The 17,265-nt window shown below is 42.1% G+C and overlaps 1 long non-coding RNA gene across 2 annotated transcripts in view; it reads right to left on the bottom strand.

The window, feature by feature from the left end:
* The window catches only part of LOC141096333 (uncharacterized), a 272,072-nt gene that overhangs the window by 2,235 nt on the left and 252,572 nt on the right, over positions 1-17,265 (bottom strand). For both annotated transcript variants that reach the window (XR_012233668.1, XR_012233667.1), the window contains exon 6: positions 157-206. This is a non-coding gene — a long non-coding RNA (uncharacterized lncRNA). The remainder of the gene's footprint in view (positions 1-156; positions 207-17,265) is intronic.

The following is a 17,265-nucleotide window of genomic DNA, read 5'->3' as shown; positions in this document are numbered from 1 at the left end:
CAGTCCCTTGAAATGTCTCTAATATTTTGATATCTTCACATCATCATTTATGGGAATACTGTAGATTTCATAGACCGTTGCATTCCCTATGCTGCAATTTTCTAGTCGCTAGAACAGATTTAATGAATGCTTTTAAGCCTAATTATTTTTACTCACATTATGAATGCCATAAATAGAAATGCAGCTTTTATTTATTCGTTCCTACCCTGCAAAAATAGAGAAAAAAAAAATCATTATTCAAAATGCTGCCTAAATTGCTTCTTTACAGTAAACAGGCATAGAGGCGGCACATAATTGGCCTATAGGTTTGATTATAGAATTTGTTTACAATTTTTGATGCCATCAACAATGTCACTTATATGAGCAACCGACCTTTTCAATGTATATATTTATAGGTATTGCCACAGTTGTATGTGAATCAAAGCCGGACTGTCACTTTTATCTTCTCACTACAGTGGCCTTGGAAATACAAGAGGTTTATTTTTCTCAAAGAAGTGAAGAAAATGCCCTTAGCATTATTTCTCCCTCTCTCTCTTTTAATTCTTATCTTTTACTCTCCTTGTCTTTCCAGCCAGGAAAAAGTAGCATTTGATGTCTCATTTTTGCAGTCGATTTGTAAAAGTCTGATAAGTTCTTGTCGGTCTATTGAAAAATATTCAGAATTGAGAGTCCTCAGTGGTTGATACCTTTTAATGGCTAACTGAAAAGATGGTAATACATTGCAAGCTTTCGAGACTACTCAGGTCTCTTCATCAGGCTAGACTAATACAAAATCTGAAGTCACATATTTATGCACAATACAGCCTAGAAAAAATGCAATAGATAAGACAAGTGACTTGAAGCAGAACTATCAATATGGGAGAGGGAGAAGCATAAATATTGGACCAGTACATACTGTAGATAAGGAGTCCGGATGTTTTATAGTCCTCTGATTGGGGTCTCCTAATGTGTTGTGATGCCCCCACAAGGTCTTGAAAGCAAATTCCTTAATTGATGTAAAAAGACATAAATCCATGCTACACTTTCATGCCAGCACTGAGAGTGTCAAAGGTCGTCATAAATTTATACTCCCAAACTCTTCTCTCTCTCTGAGAGTCGAAGTTACCGTTCAATACCAGTAATTTCATATCCATGTTGCTGTGATCAGGGATACAAAAATGTTTTGCCACAGGTAGATCCATTCTTTTTTTCTCATATTGTGTGATGATGAGCATTCATCCTTGTTCTAAACTTTTCCCCAGTCTCCCCCACATACTATTGGTTATTTTTCCAATTTGAGCAGATTCTGTAAATGCTCCCTAGTGTATACATACAGTATATATATATATATATATATATATATATATATATATATATATATATACACACACACACACACACACACACACACACACACACTCTTCTACTGTTGGGAAAGATGTCTATGAGAGTTGAGTGAATGTTTTGAGATTTGACTTTGCCAGGTTTGCTGAATTTTCCCAGGAAATGTAGTTGAATCAATTTGCCATTGTTTCGTTTTTCTCTCCCATTCTTTCCAGAGCCATACCTTTTTTTTTTCCGTCAATATGGTCATGTGAGGGCTTATAATTTGCGGGATGAGTTGTACTTTTGAACAATATCATTGGTTTTAGCATGTCGTGTACGCGAAAAAAAAATTCCAAGTGCGGTGAGATTGGTAAAAAAAGTGCAATCTCACACTTGTTTTTTTGCTTGGCTATTTTTGCTAGGTTCGCTAAATGCTAAAACTGACCTGCCATTATGATTGTCCATGTTATTACAAGTTCGTAGACACCAAACATGTCTAGGTTTTTTTTTTTATCTAAGTGGTGAAAAAAAAATTCCAAAGTTTGCTTAAAAAAAAAAAAAATTGTGCCATTTTCCGAGACCCGTAGCATCTCAAATTTTTATGATCTCAGGTTGGGTGGGGGCTTATTTTTTGTGCGCTGAGCTGTCGTTTTTAATGATACCAGTTTGGTGCAGATACAATCTTTTGATCACCCGTTATTGCATTTTAATGCAATGTTGTGGAGAACAAAAAAACATAATTCTGGGGTTTTGATTTTTTCTCGATACGCCCGTTTAGCGATCAGGTTAAACCTTTTCTTTTCTTTTATTTTTATTGATAGATCGAGCAATTCTTAACGTGGCAATACCGAATATGTGTATATGTGATATTTTTTATTGTTTTATTTTGAATGTGGCGAAAGGGGGGTGATTAAAACTTTTTTATATTTTTAAAACTAATTTTTTTTTTTACTTTTGGCATGCTTCAATAGTCTCCATGGGAGGCTAGAAGCTGCCCTAGCTTGATCGCTTCTGCTACACAGAGGCGATGCTCAGATCGCCTCTATGTAGCAGAATTACTGCATTGCTATGAACCCCGACCACAGGGTGGCACTCATAGCAATCTGGCATCAACAACCATAGAGGTCTCAAGGAGACCTCTGGTTGTTATGCCGATGAACGGATTAACCCCGATCACGTGACGGGGTAAGTGGTGCATGTATTTCCAGCTCGATGGCCAGAAGCGTGCGCTAAATGCCGCTGCCAGAGTTTGACAGCGTCATATAACTAGTTAATATGGGCTGGTGGATCACATATTAACATTGTCATGTAGTGGTACTAATAGACTAATATAGGCTTTGCACTTAGTGAAAAGCCTGCCAAAAATTACAAACATGGTCCTCCATACACCTTTCAAGACACAAACTGTAGTGCCTCTTTCAAATATTGTTAATGACAGTTTGCCTAAGTCAACAAAAACCCTATCTAAAACTGTAAAAATTAACTTTTAATTCACTATTTAAAATGAATATTATTAAAACTTTGCAGAGGTCAGTGTGTATACAGGGATAACTCGAGTATATCCTTATGTTACAATCGCGGATGCAGCGTGGCTTAAGCTGGAGTCACACATAGCGACTTACCAGCGATCCCGACAACGATATCAACGTGTCAGGATCGCTGGTAAGTCGCTATGTGATCGCTGGTGAGCTGTCAAACAGACAGCTTCACCAGCGATTAGCACAGCGATGCCGAGCACGCGGCATCGCTGTGTTCGTTAGCGCTGATGCCATATCCCTGTAAAAAAATAGAACTAAAATAAAAAATATTGTTATTCTCACCATTCGACGTCCCGCGCAGCCATCCTGCCTCTCTCCACGCTCCGGTTCCAGTAATCCTTTGCGAGAATGACAGCGAGAATGTCACGGTCTCGCAGCAGCACGACGTCTCACGGTCATTCGTACACAGGATCACTGGGACCGGGAGCGTGGAGAGAGGCGGGATGGCTGCGGGGGACGTCAGAAGGTGAGAATAACAATATTTTTTATTTTTTTATTATTTTTTACAGCTGATCGCTGGTCTCCCACCTGTCACATGCAGCAATGCGTGCTGGCCAGCGGGAGACCAGCGACGAAAAATATGTCCAGAGGTTTCTTGGAGCGATCAGTGATACCGGCGGGGGGGCCGGTCGCTGATCGCCGTCACACACAGCGATCTCGCTGGTGAGATCGCTGTTGTGTCACAAAAGTTGTGACTCAGCAGTGATCTCGCTAGCGAGATTGCTATGTGTGACTCCCGCTTTACCCAGCCAACGCTCTCATGCCGTCGAACCATAATGATGATGGGGTATGCGTCCCAGGTGATTGTGGAATATGGACACACCGGACAACAGGGGGACCCGGCCTACCCGGACTAAGGAAGGGAAGCGACCGGGGTCTGTGGCAGCTGAGCTTGTGGACAAGATGGCTATATGCAGGACTAAAAGACACTGCACAACTTCAGGTATGAAGAAAAAAAGTTTACTAAAATAAAGCAAATGACATCAAAACATCAGGTTCCAGATTATGCACATCACGAAGGAAACACATCTCATGTTGACAGGCGAAGCAAGAGGTCATCACTGGTTGACACAGTCCAGGGTCGTCTGGCACAGGCATACTAGGATTGCCTCTCTCTCAGGCCTCAGGCGTAGCACAGGCACAGCAGGAGAACATCAGACACTGACCTCAGACTAGCTTCAGACGATGGAAAGAGGGCATCGTGGGTTGACGCAGTCCAGGGTTTTCTGGCATAGGCATACGAGGATGGCCTCTCTCTCAGACTTCGGACGTAGCACAGGCTCAGCAGGAGAAAATCAGACACTGACATCAGGCAGACTTCAGATGATGGCTTTGGTCATCACAGTTTGATGCAGTCCAGGGTTATCTAGCACAGGCATACTAGGATGGCCTCTCTCTCAGGCCTCAAGCGCAGCACAGGAACAGCCAGAGAACATCAGACATTGACCTCAGGCAGCCTTCAGATAACGGCAGGAGCCATCACGGGTAAGACCCCATGGAACCGGCAGGACATCAGAACATAAGCAAGACACAGATAGCACAGGTCCAGGAACATTGGCACTACAGCACCGGACATCGGCTGGTCAGGTCCAGGACTCACTGGTGGGACCATCACCGGGGAAACAGAGCTGGTGACTCCTGGAAGCCACGGAAAAGGAATCCATCCAGGAACACAAGCGGGACTGGCTCAAGAGCACAACTTGCACCACCGGAACCACAGATAGGACATCTGGACACAGGCAGGACATCGTAACACAGACTGGACATCAGGGCACAAGCCGGACATCGGGTCATCAGGAAGGACATCTTGACATCAGGACATTAAGGCACCAGGCGGACATCAGCACATCAGGTCTCAGGCAGGATATCAGGACATCAGGACATCAGGACTCAGATCTCAGATAGAACATCAGAACACTGGCATCGGACTCCAGACATCTGCAACGATCAACAGGTTCTGGATATCAGGCTGCGGACATCAGGCTCCGGACATAAGACCACAGTCATCAGGCTCCGGACATCTGGCAGCGATTGGCAGGCATCAGGCAGGGAAGGATAGGATCCGGACATCTGGAGGAGGATGTCAGGCACCTGACATCTGGAATTGGTCGTCAGACACTGGACATCAGGCCGTGGTCATCAGGTTCCTGACAAGAGGCCACGGTCATCGGGCTCTGGACATCTGGCAGTGACCTAAAAAGGAACTCATGCCATCTGGTGCAAGCTGGACTGGAACCGGCCGGGGATTGCACCGAATAACAAGCTGAGCACAGAGTAGCAGAAACTCAGCAGACACACCGGACTCCTACTTCCAAGATGAGCCCAGGTTAGATCACAGAAAGTCAGATAGCAAAGAGTCACAGTGACTGGGCACAGGGTTCAAGACACAGGAGGACTTCAGGAACATAACAGCAGGAAACAGGACTAGGACTTCATAACAGCAGGAATCAGGACAAGGATGTTGGTACCAACACATAAACAGGATAAGTCCAGGAACTCAGACATCAGCTGTCCCAAAGCTGATAACAGTTTGAACAGAAATGGATCTGGGTACTTTGCCCCCCAAAGCAGGCAGAAGACAGGCATCAGCTCACCTAGAACTGCAGGCAGGCAGGACAGGTGCTGAACACCAAACAGACATAGCAAGACTCAGAAACTTGATGCGAAGCTCTGGCAATGCCCCACAGGGCAGGAAAACTTTATATAGGAGGTGCCTCACAGCAATAGGCTGGAGCAGCAATTCTAGCACACACCCATTCCTCATAAAAGCAGGGGAGGTGTGGCCACGTGCACCCTAAGCACAGCCAAACACAAATTAGCAATGCAAAGGACACCTTGCAGGGGCTGCAAGCCTTAACACACGTGGTAAGTCATGCACAACTGCAGAGGACCTTGCAACTCATGGATAGCTTTCCACAGCGGCAGCCAGGGACTGCTCAGGCAGGTGGTCATGCAGCGCAGCGGAACCACACATGCATGAATCATAGAATCGTAGAGTTGGAAGGGACCTCCTGGGCCATCTGGTCCAACCCCCTGCTCAAAGCAGGATTCGCTAGATCATCCCAGTCAGATGTCTGTCCAGCCTCTGTTTGAAGACTTCCATTGAAGGAGAACTCACCACTTCTCGTGGGAGCCTGTTCCACTCATTGATCACTCTGTCAAAAAGTTTTTTCTAATATCTAATCTGTGTCTCCTCCCATTCAGTTTCATCCCATTGCTTCTAGTCTTTCCTTGTGCAAATGAGAATAAAGTTGATCCTTCTACAATGTGACAGCCCTTTAGATATTTGTAGACAGCTATTAAGTCTCCTCTCAGTCTTCTCTTTTACAAACTAAACATTCCCAAATCCTGCAACCTTTCCTCATAAGACAGGGTTTGCAGACCGGTCAGCATTCTGGTTGCTCTTTTCTGAACTTGCTCCAGTTTGTTGATGTCTTTTTTAAAATGTGGTGCCCAAAACTGGACACAATATTCCAGATGAGGTCTGACCAAAGAGGAGTAGAGGGAAATAATGACTTCACGTGATCTAGACTGTATGCTTCTGTTAATACATCCTAGAATTGCATTTGCCTTTTTTGCTACTGCATCACACTGTTGACTCATATTCAGTCTGTGATCTATTAGTATACCCAAGTCTTTTTCACATGTGCTGTGCTGCCCTATTCCTCCCATTCTATATATGCTTTTTTCATTTTTATTGCCCAGATGTAGTACTTTGCATTTTTCCCTGTTAAAAACCATTCTGTTAGTTGCTGCCCACTTCTCCAGTTTATTTAAATCTTTTTGAATCCTCTCTCTCTTCTCCAGTATTAGCTATCCCTCCTAGCTTTGTGTCATCAGCAAATTTAATCAGTTTACCCTCAATTCCTTCATCTAAATCATTGATAAAGATGTTGAACAATACAGGGCCCAGGACAGAGCCCTGTGGTACCCCACTTGAGACATTCTTCCAACTGGATGTGCAGCCATTTACGACCACTCTTTGGGTCCGATCACTAAGCCAGTTATGAATCCACCTAACAGTTGCCTTGTCCATTCCATACTTAGTCATTTTTTCAATAAGGATTGTATGAGAGACTTTGTCAAATGCTTTGGTGAAGTCAAGATATACTATATCTACAGCATTTCCTTGATCCACCCAATCAGTGATACCGTCATAGAAGGAAATTAAGTTAGTCTGACATGACTTATTAGTTACAAACCCATGCTGACTCTGTTTAATCACTTCATTCATATCCAGGTATTGACATACATGTTGTTTAATAATTTGTTCAAAGATCTTTCCTGGTATAGAAGTCAGACTCACCAGCCTATAGTTGCCTGGGTCCACCTTCTTCCCCTTTTTGAAGATAGGAACAACATTTGCTCTTCTCCAGTCTTCTGGCACTTCTCCTGTTCTCCAAGAATTTTCAAAGATTATGGAGAGGGGTTCAAAAATTTCTTCTGCTATCTCCTTCAGTACTCTGGGGTGTAATTCATCTGGACCTGGAGACTTGAATTCATTTAGGTTAGCTAAGTGTTTCCTCACTAACTTTCTGTTTATAGATATCCTGGATTCTTCTATTCCCTTAATAGGACAGTGAATAACAGTTGATGTTACATTTCCTTTCTGAGAGAAAACAGATGCAAAATAGGAATTTAAAAGTTCAGCCTTCTCAACATCCTGTCTTACCATTTCATCATTTTCATCCTGTAAAAATCCTATAGCATCTTTGACTTTTCTTTTACTTTTGACATATCCCCAAAATCCTTTATTATTGCTTTTGACATCTCTTGCAAGCCTCAATTCATTTTCAGCTTTAGCTAATCTGATTTGTACCCTGCAGGTTCTGCAGACAGCATTATATTCTTCTTTAGATATGCCTCCCTCTTTCCATTTTATAAACATTTTTTTCTTCCTTTTTAGCATGTGCTTAAGCTCTGTGTTCATCCATCCTGGTTTCCTTAAATGCTTCCTATTCTTCCCTCTTTTCGGAATTGTTAACAACTGTGCTTTGAGAATTTCATTTTTCAAGATTTCCCATCCTTCCTGGACATTTTTGTCTTTAAGGATATCCAGCCATTGGATCCCTCCAATTCTCTTTCTGAATCCCTTAAAATTGTATGTCTACGCAGTGGAGCTGGGAACTGAGCAGCATCCACACAGGTAACTGACAACAGCATTCCAGCTCATTAAAGAGAAAGGAGCGATTGGTTAAAGCAGAGATATGCAGAGTAATGCCGGGTAAACAGAGTACAAACACAGTGGAGTTACACCTTACTTCTCACTAATCACAATATCATTGATGTACTTATCTCCTTATCCAATTCATTCACACTCTGTTAAGGTTTATAAGAATTGCTTGATGCGGCCGCTACCGAACTTCATTCAAACTAACCATACACAACTGGCCAATGCCAATTAAAAAAGTGACGTGAGCATCCAGATATGTTTCACCTGAGACCTGGCGTCATCAGGGGATTGAGGCTATTTGAGTGAGCGCATGTGGAAACAGAGCCTTTAAAAGCTTGGTTTTGATGTCATAATGTGATATCCAATCATTGTGGACTATACAAAAAAACAAAAAAAAACAATGAGTGACAATATCATTCAGGGTCATAGACTTCACCAATTCCTGCCTTTGTTGTATCATCCTCATTTTTGACTGGTCCACTGAAACTGGTACTAACCTATTAGGATGTAATAAACATAGGGAAGTAACTCAGGGCAAGCTGAGCGCTCACGCTGTCTTTTGACAGTGTGGGATCCGGCGGCTCTCTGACCGGCTGGGATGATTTTCCCGCCGAGCAGAAGCGGTGTGTGCCATGCTGCCATGCACATGACAGCGCAACAAACACCCAGTATTCGGGCAACCGAACCCGAACAGTAACACAGACTTCCTGGTAAAGTCCGTGTTCCGTGTCCGTGCCCGATCAGTCGGTGTTCAGTACAGATGGCGAACTTTACTGTTCGGGTTCGCCCATCTCTAGTTACAATGTATTAGTGCCTGTAAGAGATAAAAATCTTAAGTCAAGGACAGGAAAGACATTTGTGGCACCGATGTGTTCTCTGTTGCGATGGATGTAATTGTCTGTTCCAACAGCTGTGAGCAAGACAGGGTCAATCTCCTTTTTCCCCAAGTTTGTTTCCATTCATTGTCAGCAAGAGACATTTTTAAATATTTAATTAAAACTTAAAGTCTATTAGAAAGTTTCATTGGTTTTCATTGCAAACTGATTGGCTTTTACTTACATGAAGCCGGACCCTTTCAGATCCTCCGCTCCACTTTATATTCACGAAATGCACACCCCGTTCTAATGATTTTGGAGATGAGACGGTGATAATTGTTCATTAGCAGAGACGTTGATGGGAGATGACAGCGAAATATAATTGGACTCTGAAGAAGACTATTGATTGTATATAAAAAACTCTCCTTTGAGTGTGATTGTACATAAGAGGTGCGGAGAACAAGGACAAGCAATTTACTCACGCTCTTCTAAACTAGAGGATTTTTTTTGGGTGTTACGAATTGCTAAAGGATGATTCAGACAAGATTATTTTCTAGAACAATGGATGGACTCTATGCCAATCAAAAGGTCACTGACATTGCTGGTTTTATAGGTAATAAACTGGGCAATTGTACTGAACCCTGGTCTCCAAAGCAGTCCCAAAGGATGAGACCCAAACTAACCAGCTAGTGCCAGTCTGTGCAATATTATAATTATACATGCTGTTTGTAGCAGTATTATCTTGGCACTATTTGAAAGTATCACATTGGATGCCCAGATAATATGGAGCACCATGGGCCCATCAGAGGAAATCGTTCTTGGGACCAACTATGTAGCTACAAAAAAATAAATACAAGACCTCTAATCGTGAGGTAAAATGCGCTAATATCAGGGTATAATATAAGGTAGTACATGTCTTAATTATGTGGCAGGAGTTGGGGTAACCCCCTTCATAAAATATAAAGTAGCCTCCTCATCGAATATAATGTAGCCCCACGTAGAATATAAAGTAGCCCCCTCAAATAGTATAATGCAACCCCCACATAGAATATAATGTAGCCCCCTCATAGAATATAAAGTAGCACCCTCATTGAATATAATGCAGCCCTCTTACAGTATAATGCAGCCCCCTCATAGAATATAAGGTAACCCCCCCCTCATAGAATATAATGTAGTCCCCTCATAGGGTATAAGGCAGCTCCCTTCAAAGGGTATAATGTAGCCCCCCTCACAGGATTTAATGCTGCCCCCTCATAGCATAAAATGTACCCCTCTCATAGTGTATAATGCACCCCCTCATACAGTATAATGCAGCTCCCCTCATAGGGAATAATGATGCCCCCTCATAGGGTATAATGCACCCCTCATAGGGTATAATGCACCCCCTTCATAGGGTATAATGTTGCCCCATCATAGGGTATAAGGCAGCTCCCTTCAAAGGGTATAATGTAGCCCCCCCTCACAGGATTTAATGCTGCCCTCTCATAGCTTAAAATGTACCCCTCTCATAGTGTATAATGCACCCCCTCATACAGTATAATGCAGCTCCCCTCATAGGGAATAATGCAGCCCCCTTCAAAGGGCATAATGCTGCCCCCTCATAGGGTATAATGCATCCCCCTTCATAGGGTATAATGTTGCCCCATCATAGGGTATAGTGCAGCTTCCCTTAAATAGTATAACGCTGCCCCCTCATAGGGTATAATGCTGCCCCATGATGCTGCACTGCCGTCTGCCCAACACAGCAGATAAGCAATGAAGTGACGTCATCGGACAACCGCTGTGTCAGAGGCAAAGGGGAATGATGGGAGAGGGAGCATCATCTGATACTCTCTCCTCCATTATTGCTTTCAATTGTATTGGCATCTATGATGCCGATACAGTTTAATGTGGCATGCACCGGGGACGGCGCTGTCGCTGGGCCCCCCTGACTTACGGCCACATTGGCTGGGGGACCGGGGGCTCTGGTCTACCAGCCCTTAAAGTGGGCAGTGTTAGCCACAGCCTTTGGCTAACACTACCCGCTATTAAAGAAAAATGAATATTCACCCCTCTTGATGCCTTTGGGGGCATGGGGAAGAGTGAATATTCATTTTTCTTATGATAGTATTCACAGTCATTAACTGGACACTCTATGGTGATGCTACATATGCTGTATGTAGCAGTATCACACTGTCACTACATGGCAGTGTTACATGTTCATATTATCTGGGCACTGTATGGTGATATTACACATGCTGTATGCAGCAGTATCATCTGAACAGCATATGGCAGCATCACACGTTCCTATTATCTGGGCACTGAATGGTAATAACATGTATTCTGTATGTAGCAGTATCGCCTTGTCACTATATGGCAGTATTACAAATTCATATTATCTGAGCATTGTAGGGTGATCTTGTAAATGCTGTATGTAAAAGTATTATCTTGACACTATATGGACGTATCACATTTATCTTATATGGGCGCTGTAGGATGATATTGTACACGCTATATGTAGCAGTATTATCTCAACACTATATGGCAGTTTTCTATGAGTTAAAATTTGCTCTTGCACTCATGGCTCCCTGTGGCCACAATGTGACCATATTCACCTGCATTATGCAGCGATGTAGCAGCGGCACAGAACCGTCTTGGGCTGTGTGACCTACGTGGTGGTCTATGTCATAATGTAGCCCCTACCGTACTGAGGTCAATAGAGTACACCCAGAGTTACTGAGTGTCTATACATACTGCTTGCTCAAATCAATATACGGTATATAGAATTTTCCAATAATTTCCAACAGTGCACTACCCCATGACCCTGAAACACCAGGCCTGCTAGCGCTTAACTCGAGGCATATGGCTGAAGAAAGTCAAAGTTTACAGGTAATGAACATGTACATGATGTGACAGATGAATTTTCAGCTCTGGAGTTTTCCTTCACATGCGCAGTCCGAGCATTATCTGTGCCCAGATCATAGCAATTATGTCCTCCAGCATGTGTCCTTACATACGGAGCCTTGACTTGAGCTTTCTTTTTTTTCCATTGATTTTCCCATTGATTGTGCCAGCAGGGACCTAACCTTATATTTTACCTTTCTAAAGTGTATTTTTCACTGCGTTTTCACATGATTCATTAAATATGTTTCTGCAATCACAATTTGCTATCTTTATTTAATTAAATCTATATACTATAGAATATATATATATATATATATATATATATATATATATATATATATATATATATATATATATATATATAAATAAAAGAGCGACCAGAATGGTGTCCGGTCTGCAAACCCTGTCTTATGAGGAAAGGTTGCAGGATTTGGGAATGTTTAGTTTGCAAAAGAGAAGACTGAGAGGAGACTTAATAGCTGTCTACAAATATCTAAAGGGCTGTCACATTGTAGAAGGATCAACTTTATTCTCATTTGCACAAGGAAAGACTAGAAGCAATGGGATGAAACTGAATGGGAGGAGACACAGATTAGATATTAGAAAAAACTTTTTGACAGTTAGAGTGATCAATGAGTGGAACAGGCTGCCACGAGAAGTGGTGAGTTCTCCTTCAATGGAAGTCTTCAAACAGAGGCTGGACAGACATCTGACTGGGATGATTTAGCAAATCCTGCTTTGAGCAGGGGGTTGGACCAGATGGCCCAGGAGGTCCCTTCCAACTCTACGATTCTATGATTCTATATATATATACAGTACATACAGTGGGGAAAATAAGTATTTGATACACTGTCGATTTTGCAAGATTTCCCACCTACAAAGAATGGAGAGGTCTGTAATTTTTATTGTAGGTACACTTCACCTGTGAGAGACAGGATCTAAAAATAAAAGCCAGAAAATGACAATGTATGATTTTTACATAATTAATTTGCATTTTATTGCATGAAATAAGTATTTGATCACCGATCAACCAGCACGATTTCTGGCTCTCACAGACCTGTTAGTTTTTCTTTAAGAAGCCTCCTACACTGCACTCATTACCTGGATTAATTGCACCTGTTTGAACTTGTTACCTGTATAAAAGACACCAGTCCACACACTCAATCACACTCCAACCTCTCCACCATGGCCAAGGCCAAAGAGCTAAGGAAACCAGGGACAAAATTGTAGACCTGCACAAGACTGAGATGGGCTACAGGATAATAGGCAAGCAACTTGGTAAGACAATAACTTTTGGCGCAATTTTTAGAAAATGAAAGAAACAAGATGACCGTCAATCTTACTCGGTCTGGGGCTCCATGCAAGATCTCACCTCGTGGGGTAAGGATTATTCTGAGAATGGTCAAAAATCAGCAAATAACTACATAGGAGGACCTGGCCAAAGACCAGAAGAAAGTTGGGACCACAATCTCAATCATTACCATTAGTAACACACTGTCATCATGGATTAAAATCAAGGTCCTCCTGCTCACCCAGCACATTTCCAGGCCTGTTTGAAGTTCACCAATGACCATAAGGATGATCCAGAGGAAGCATCAGAAAAGGTAATGGGGTCAGATGAGACCAAAATAGAACTTTTTGGTATCATTGCCACTCGCCATATTTGGAGGAAGGATAAGTAGAACCTCAAGAACACCATCCCCACTGTGAAACATGTTGGAGGAAACATCACATTGCTTTTCTGCAAGGGGACAGGTCAACTGCACTGTATTGAAGGGAGGAAAGATGGGGTCATGTATAGCAACATTTTTCCAACAGCTTCCTTCCCTCAGTAAGAGCATTGAAGTTGTGTCATGGCTGGGTCTTCCAGCATGGCAATGACCTGAAACACACAGCCAGGGCAACTAAGCAGTGGCTCCACAAGAAGCATTTCAAGGTCCTGGAGTGGCCTAGCCAATCTCCAAACCTGAACCCAATAGAAAATCTTTGGAGGTTGCTGAAATTCAGTGTTGCCCAGAAACAGCCTCTAAAACCTGAGTGATCTGGAGAAGATCTGTATGGAGGAGTGGGCCAAACTCCCTGCTGCAGTGTGTGCAAACTTGGTCAAGAACTACAGGAAATGTCTGACCTCTGTTACTGCAAACAAAGGTTTCTGTACCAAATATTAAGTTCTGCTTTTCTATTGCATCAAATACTTATTTCATGCAATAAAATGCAAATTAATTATGAAAAAAATCATACAATGTGATTTTCTGGGTTTTTCTCAGAATCTGTCTCTCACAGTTGAAGTGTACCTACCATAAAAATTACAGACCTCTCCATTTTTTGTAGGTGGGAAAACTTGGAAAATCTGCCTTATATCAAATACTCATTTTACTCACACACACACATACATACATACCTATATGTATGCACAGGTTGAGAACTCTGGTACTAACATGTGCATGACCTTAAGAATCTGATTCCACCACTAATTAATCAGGTGCCTCTGTTAGCTCAAAGATTTGGAAGCTTCTCCTAGTGTACAAGTCATCCAAAGGACCATCAATTACATGGATTGTCTGAATCTCAAACACTCACAGAGCATGCGTGGTCCAAGCAGCGTGCATGTGTTGTGAGAAAGATCGCCCGTTTTCCCGTGACTTCAATAATGGCAGCACATGCATTATGGGAAGGTCCAAGAATGAGAAATCACGCGTGCATTGTGAATGGCAGAACATCCATCAAAAAAACAGTGGATCCGTAAGTACTCCTACGTCTGGACAGCCCTTTGGCATTTTTTTTTATAGTTTAGCATGCTAGACAACCTCTTCAGCATTTTTTTACAGTTTATATACTTTTTTTTTTTTTTTTACAGATTTTTAAGTAATATTACAACAGAACATAAAAAAGTAATGAGCTCACTAACAGAAAATAACATGATAACATAGTACACCTCTCCTTTTTTACCATGACCTGTGTTTTACTTAAACCAGAAGTACAAACTACTAGTATTATATACCCTTGTCACCTTAACCTAAGGTGTTCAAAAGCTCTGAATTAGTTGCTTTCCCCCAGAAAAAAATATTTTAAAAAACTGTACCTGAAAAACAATCTAACATGCATCCATATAGGCAAAATATAGATCAAAGAGAGCTTGCTAGCTAATATTGAAATGAGTCTCTACCTGGCTCCTACTGGCGCTGGTTCTTGCATGTAGTCACTTTGCTAGATCAGGAAGATCAAGAGATTGTGGTTGGCCATCCCATTCCTAGAGAAGCATGACCTTCACTTATAATTATTTTCTGACTACTTGATTGTTAGTATTTAGTTGTGTGGTATCTTGGCTGACTCATACTTAAATGTCCCGTTACATTTAGCGATGCACCAGCGATCCCGACAATGATATGACCCGGTCAGGATCGCTGGTGCACCGCTAAATGGTCGCCAGTGAGCTGCCAAACAGGCAGATCTCACCAGCGATGCAGCAGCGGTCTACGGTCGTCACTTACCTGTCACACACAGCGAGGGTGATGTCTTCCACCCGCGTCCATGGAGTCGCTCATCGGTGCCAGCAGGAAGCCGACGACGAGAAATGGACCATCCCGTTCTCGTGAGATCAGCGATATCCAGCCGGGAGCCGGGTCGGAGGCAAGTGTCGCATGTAGCGAGATTGATAGCGCTATCGCTGTTGCGTCACAAAATCGGTGACGCTTTAACGATATCGCTATGTGTGAAGGGGGCTTAAGGCCACATTTGCACAGAGTGCCAAAGGCATGACTTTGTCCCAACATATAACAGGTATCCATGCCCCATCTACAGTAGCATGAGGTTTTTTTAATGTTCACTTCTACCTTAAAGATGAGTAGATCAATCAAAATTTGAATCTACCTGTTCCTGCTGTTTTTCCCAAGAAATTTGATTTGTGGAGGAATTATCTGCAAATTTAAGGTGTCTTCTTCTCTGGGATCTCTCTAGATCCAGAGCATAATAAATGTAATATGTATAAAAAAAATCCTTATACTTGCCCCGTCACTCAATTCTTCAACCTCTTCACTCCTCACCACCACCTGTCAGGTCCTTCTTACATCTTCTGATTCCTGACATTGAGCCTGAAATCTCCTGGCCTCTCACACTAATTAGGGACTTCTGGATCTGATGAGGTCCGTGAGGTCTCTGCGTGAAAGGTCACAACATCATGAAATGCGCTGTGACCTTGGCAAGCATGCGCAGAACAGTCCCAGGTCTTCTGGCTCTGATGAGGCTTAGGAATTCAATCGTGAGCAGCGAGAATCAGAAGATGTGACGAGAACTGTACAGGGGAGTGTAGGGGCTGCAGAGGTGAGTGAAAACGCAAATATAAGAATTTAACTTTTTGATGGCCCTTTACAGTTCAAAAATATGGAGGCCAGTGGAGGCAAATTACAAAAAAAAACCCAGCATTTTGGCAAGCATGGAATTTTGTACAAATTTTGGTAGAATTCAATTCCATTTGAAAATAGAGTATTCGTTATTCCTTAGTCTCCAAATGTGGCTAACAATGTTTATGTACCATGGTTTGGGTGCAAATGAGCATTCTGCTCCCAAGCCATGTAGAATATGCAATTTTTTTAATTGCCTAGGGGGGTGTTTGGCTTTTTTTTGTAATGAGGGTTGGGAACTTGATTGCTTTTAGAACGAAAGGGGGTTATAAAAACTTCATTTATATTCACCGGTTAGATCTTAAGTCAGTTTGGCAAAAGACATTGGTTTATATATAAATCTAATATAAAACTGAAATGTATGATGAAAAAGACACCGGGAACAGATTTGAAAGAAGTCAGCAGCAATAAGGGAGAGGAATAAATGTGAATTCCCATCTGCATCAGCGCAAAGCAGTCTGAGCAGAAAAACAACATATTTGGTGTGGGATTTGTTGTTCTCTAGATCCAAAGGACTATGCAATCTGTTTTCATTGTGTGGAAAACCGTCACTAGAGACAAATGGTAGTCAGAATGGAAATATCTCGCTCTGAAATGGCATTTGTAAAACTAACTCCAAATAACATATTTCATACCTCACATGAGTTTTCGGAATTTGCACTTAGAGTAAGAAATGTGTTCTGACTTCTGATACTCATTCAAGGAAGGAATGGAAGACTGAAAGATGGCGCATATACAGAGAATTGGCTTAATGGTAGGGATTAGAGATGAGCGAATATGTCCGGAATTGGTCGCCAAATCTGAATTTGCCATATTGGTACCCTATTTGTCCCGAATTTATGTTTGATGATCGGTTCTGAACACATTTGGTAATTTCTACTCCCATTGACTCCAATGACGTTCGAATCTGTTCGGTGAATAATGCAAAAACAATATTGGCCGACAATTGTAAATGGAACAAAATTTTCAAAAATTTGCTCAACTCTAGTGAGGATAACCAAAGCATGGTTAAAAGTTGGTAGGGCAGGGTCATCTCAATATAGCATTTGCATATGCCTGATTATGAGGTGATAATTTTTGGATTGTTATATCCACCTTTTTGGTTTTTTTTGTATTTGAACTGTTTTTACGTGTTTGTCTTTGTTGTGGTG

Source organism: Dendrobates tinctorius, unplaced genomic scaffold, assembly GCF_039654945.1.
Source record: "Dendrobates tinctorius isolate UK_male_01 unplaced genomic scaffold, ASM3965494v1 ptg000009l, whole genome shotgun sequence".
In the NCBI taxonomy this organism is placed as follows: domain Eukaryota; kingdom Metazoa; phylum Chordata; class Amphibia; order Anura; family Dendrobatidae; genus Dendrobates; species Dendrobates tinctorius.
Note: the sequence above shows the minus strand (reverse complement) of the source record. Positions and strands in the feature narration are given on the sequence as shown.